Source organism: Psammomys obesus, unplaced genomic scaffold (genome assembly GCF_907164565.1).
Source record: "Psammomys obesus unplaced genomic scaffold, mPsaObe1.curated_primary_1811, whole genome shotgun sequence".
Taxonomy (NCBI): domain Eukaryota; kingdom Metazoa; phylum Chordata; class Mammalia; order Rodentia; family Muridae; genus Psammomys; species Psammomys obesus.
The window spans coordinates 17,081,658-17,086,969 of record NW_026585504.1 but is presented as its reverse complement, the minus strand read 5'-3'; the positions used below and the strand labels follow the sequence as shown (position 1 = coordinate 17,086,969).

Genomic DNA, 5,312 nt, shown 5'->3' with positions numbered 1-5,312 from the left:
TGTGTGCCTGTCCATATGTCTCTGTGTGTGTTTGTATGTGTCTGTGTGCCTGTCCATATGTCTCTGTGTCTCTCTGTGTGTGTCTGAGTGTCTGTGTGTGTGCATCAGAAAAATGCAACCAAATGAACACCAGTACACTAAGGAGTTCCCTGCTTAAGAATCTCCATTCAAATAAAGCCCAGGCCCTGATTGCATCACAGAAAACAATTCCATCTCAGAGTTACAGTGAAGCTTTAGCAGAACTTAAAATAGAGGTAAGAGCATATGCATGCTTTGGATTTAATAACCAGGGTTTAGAAAGAGGAATACTGAAGAGAAACATGACACACAGCCCCAAGGTATGTACCTGTACATGGAGAGATTGACAAAAGAAAGAGAGAGAGAGAGAGAGGGAGGGAGGGAGGGAGGGAGGGAGGAAGGGAGGGAGGGAGGGAGGAAGGAAGGGAAAAACCAAACATAAATAAATAAATCCAGAGAGAAGTTTCTTGATAAGAAAGTTTTAAGCAAACCCTGACAATCATATTTATATTTTATATTGTTCTCTACCCCACCTGTGGTGTGGAGAACACACTACAGAGAAAGAAGGCAGAACTGAGTTTGGTCACAAATGTCTATAATTCCAGAGCCAGGGAAACCAAAGTAGGAAGGTAGATAGTAAATTCAATCACAGCCTGACTCCAGAATGGGTTCTAGGCCAGCGTCTTAGGGTTTCTATTTCTGGGATGAAAACACCATGACCAAAAAACAGGTTGGGGAGGAAAGGGCTTGTTTGGCTTACACTCCCAGACCATAGACCTTCACTGGGCGGGGGGGGGGGGGGGGGGGGGGGGGGGGGGGGGGGGGGGGGGTGTCAGAACAGGAACTCTAACAGGGCTGGAACCTAGAGGCAGGGGCCTGATGCAGAGGCCATCAAGGGTGCTGCTTATAGACATTTGGCTTGCTTCAAGTAGCTCGCTCAGCCTGCTTTCTTATAGTACTCAGGACCACCATCCCAGTGATGGCACCGTCCACCATGGGCTGGGTCCTCCCGCATTGATAAATCACCGAGAAAATGCCCTACAGCTGGATCTCATGGAGGCATTTCCTCAACTGAGGCTCCTTCCTCTCTGTAACTCTAGCTTGCACCAAGTTAAAACACAAAAAGGGGGAGGGGATGCTGAGTATGGTGGCGCACACCTTTTATCTCAAACTCAGGAGGCAAAGGCAAGCAGATCTCTCTGAGTTGGATGCCAGCCTGGTGCATGCAGCAAGTTTGGCTAGCCAGGGCTACATAGTAAGACCCTGCCTTAAAAACTAAAACAAAACCAAAACCTGTCATGAGAGGGGGAGGGGAAGCCCAACTAGAGGACTGTATTAGCTTCCTATTGTTCCATGACAAGCCACCATACACATAGCTTCATACACAATACATTTACTCTTTTCCTCCTGGGCTCGAGGGATGATGGTTGCAGAAAATTGGGTTTGATTCCCAGCTCCCACATAGTGGCTTAAAATCATCATTTTTGGTGGTGGTGGTGGTGGTGGCAGTGGTGGTGGTTTTGTTGTTGTTGTTCTTCATTAATTACTTTATTTATTCACTTTACATCTTAATCACAGACCGCCCCTCCCTCCTCTCCTCCCAGTCTCCCCCTTACATACCCCTTCCACCCATTCTCTCCTCTTCTCCCCAGAGAAGGGGAAGCCCCCCCCCCCCATGGGTACCAACCTGCCCCAGCACATCCAGTCACAGCAGGATTAGGCACATCCTTTCCCACTGAGGCCAGATAAGGCAGCCCAGCTAGCGAGAAGTAATCTAAAGGCAGGCAACGGAGTCAGAGACAGCCCCTGCTCCAGTTCTTAGGAGACCCATATGAAGACCAAGCTGTACATCTGATACATATGTACAAGGGGCCTACATCTAGCCCATGCATGCTCTTTGGTTGGTGGTTCAGACTGTGTGAGCCCCCATGGGCCCAGATTAGTTTATTCTGTAGGTCTTCTTGTGGTGTCCCTCCGGCTCCGTCAATCTTTCCCCAAGACTCTTCCCCAAGACTCCCTGAGCTCTGTCTAATGTTTGGCTGTGAGTCTCTGCATGTTTCCATCAGCTGCTAGATGAAGACTCCCAGAAGACAGCTATGCTAGACGCCCATCTGCAAGCACAGTGGAGTATCACTAATAGTGTCAGGGGTTGGCTCTCTCCCATGGGAGGGGTCTCAAGTTGGGTCAGTTATTGGTTTAGCATTCCCTCAATCTCCACCCCATGTTTATTCCTGCACTTCTTGTCCCAGGAAAAATTTTGGGTTGAAGGTTTTGTGGGTGGGTTGGTATCCCCATTTCTCTTCCGGAAGTCCTGCCTGGCTACAGGTGGTGGCCATGTCAGGCTCCATATACCCCGCTGCCAGGAGTCACCCCCACAGACTCCCAGGAGCCTCCTCACAACCATCCTTAACCCCAGTTCCAGGGGATCTGATAGGCACATGCTCAGTGTACATGCCCACAGGCAGGCAAAACATTCATAATCTTAAGTAAAACAAATCTTTCAAAATTTTAAAATTCATTCTTTTAAACCTCTGGGTCAGGAGCCAAACACCAGTGTACTCAGAGGACTGAATTCCACATCGAAGCTTCCAGGAAGAATTTGTTTCTTACCCTTCTAGGTGTTATTCGCCTTCCTTCGCACGTGGCCTCTTACCCAGTTCAGAGGGACACAGGCCACAGGACACTTCCAAGGACAGATGAGGCAGGATCCCAGTGGCTTGGGGAAGGGCAGGGATCCGCATCTTCAGACTTCTGCGTGGAAGGGGGTAATCCTCAAGTTCGGCAGAGCTCGTCAAGGCACACCCTCCCCTCAGTTCCTGTTCCAGCTGAGCGGCCTCACCCTCACTGCGCAGCTGGAAATCAAAGACCTTTAAGTTCTCAGCAATGTGTGCTGGTGTCACAGACTTAGGGTCAGCACCAAGCTCCCTGGTATGGGGAACAGGGTCAGCCCTCGAGCTGTTGTTTCATCATATTTGGCTGCAATTGCCTTGGTCCTGGGATCCTCCGGGAGAGAAGGGTCTTCAGGCTTGGCCCAGGGCCTGTCAGGAGAACCAAGAGGACTGTTCGCATCACCTCAACACCTTCAGAGCGGCAGCACTGAATCTTCTCCCGACTTAGGTATGGGCGGCCCTCGAGCTGGCTGACCACAGGCTTGTATCTCAAGCCAGGTTTGTTTGAGAACCTCCCAATCTAAGGACAGATGAAGTTGGAGGCACCAGTCGTTTTCACTAAACCTTCATCCACTAGTTGATCCATGGCGGTCCAAGTGTCCACAAAATCCGTGTCACCTGGACTCAAGTTTCCTGATGCATCCAATGGGAAATAATGAGGCCCAGGCTTGAAGCCTGCCGGCCAGTGAATGAAGCAGAGGTCCAGGTGGCGGAGCCGCAGGTGGTGAGTGTCTTCCGGCAGGCTCCTCTCACCAGGCTCTTGTGGGATGTGCCCCACGGCTTGCTGATGGCGGAGAGCTCCTGGCGCTCCCCCACCTGAGCGTCCCAACCCTTCCCATCCTGATACACCTGGGTGCAGTCAATGTGGCGGTACCCGATGTCGATAACATCAATGGCCTCAGTCACCTGGCCAGAAGGAGACTTCCGGGTGTGTAGGCCCAGCGTGGGCCAGACGGCTGGCCGTGACTAATACACACTACACACGCCGGCCCACAACTATGGTCCCGCCTCCTTAGGAGGAGCACGTGGAAAGTGTGATGGCTCAAAACACAGGCATGGGCTATCGAGCCATGCTGTTGCTCTAGCAGAGGATCTGGATTCGGTTTCCTGCACCCATACGGCGGTTCGCAGCTGTCAGTAACTCCAGTTCCAAGGATGCCATGCCCTCTTCTGGCTTCTGAGGACAGCAGGCACGCATGTAATGTACATGAAGACACACATATACACACGCAGACAAAATACCCATACACATAAATAAAAATAAATAAATTCCATTTTTTTTTTTTTAATTAAAAGCCTAGTCATGAGCCAGGCATGGTGGCATGTGCCTATAATCCCAGCCCTTGGGAGATGAGGGTGGGGAGGTGCAAGTTTAAAACCTGCCTGAGCGATATAGAAAAACCCTGGCTCAAAAACAAAACAAAAATGAGAGTGACCACTTCCTGCTTGGCAAAATTTGTATCTCATGTCTGCCTCTCCTGCGTAAGTGGCTGGAGACAAATTATAGGAACCCTGTTGAGATGTATTATTTAAGAAAATTAAGTTGCGATCGGGTTTTTGTTAAAATCATTGTTATATTTTTATTAAAAATAAAAACTGATTAATAATAAGTAGATGTAATTAATAATAAGGAAACTTATTAATAATAATTAATAAGGGTAGATGTAACAACTCATTCGAAGGAAAAATCGAAAGACCGGACACATGTCTAAACCAGGCATTCAGAAATGAGTTTGTAAGAGCAAACGAAGTTGAATCTTGCACAGGCGGGGCCAGAGGTTGTCTCTCCACCCAAAAAAAAGTTTGTCTGTCCAGGTAGAAGAATCTTCTGGACTGCTGTGGGTCCTCTTCAGCCGAATGAAAGGACAGGCTGGAATCGGCTACCCCTGAGTGACACTGTGTAACAATACAGCCTCTCCCTTTGAAAAAACACAACATTCTCAAAGCTGTATATAAAAGAACTAGGGAAACAAGTTACTTTTTTTTCCTTATAATTCAAGATTCTTCTTTGAAAATTAAGACAGCATTGAAGGTACGCCCTGGTGCTAAGAGGCTTGCCTAAGGGCCTGTTTGTCGGCATCCACACAGCCCATCACCAGCAGACATCTCTTTCCTAGGTCAGGTTAGGTGTCCTCTAACGAGCAGGACATCTGCCCCACCCAGCAAAAAGTAGTGTGAACATCTCAAGAGGCAGCAGGGCATGAAGCTATCCTACAGGGGGACACTGCTGGCCAACAGTCACCAAAGGAAGCCCCCAAAGGGATCACAAATCAGCCAAGAGCTGAAGGTTGGCCAGAGCACAGGATCTACTGTGGAGTTTGCATTCCTTTGTGTGGACCTTTTGTTTGTTTGCCTGGTTCTCCAAGGGAAACCCAAATGGAGACAGGATCTCATATAGCTCAAGCCGGCCTGGAACTCCCTAAGTGTGGAGGATGGCCTGGAACTTCTGACATTTCTGCTTTTATCTCCTGAATACATGCCCAGTTTCATGCAATACTAGCACTCAACCTAGTACTTTAATGTCTGAGCTACATTCCCAGCTTCCCTAGGCTCTTTCTCTCTCTCTCTCCCCCTCCCTTGTGTGTGTGTGTGTGTGTGTGTGTGTGTGTGTGTGTGTGTGTGTGT

The 5,312-nt window shown here is 48.9% G+C and overlaps 1 pseudogene; it reads right to left on the bottom strand.

The window, feature by feature from the left end:
• Nucleotides 1–2,639: 2,639 nt before the first annotated feature.
• LOC129683792 (aldo-keto reductase family 1 member B1-like) overlaps nucleotides 2,640–5,312 on the bottom strand; it is a 3,703-nt pseudogene continuing 1,030 nt past the window's right edge.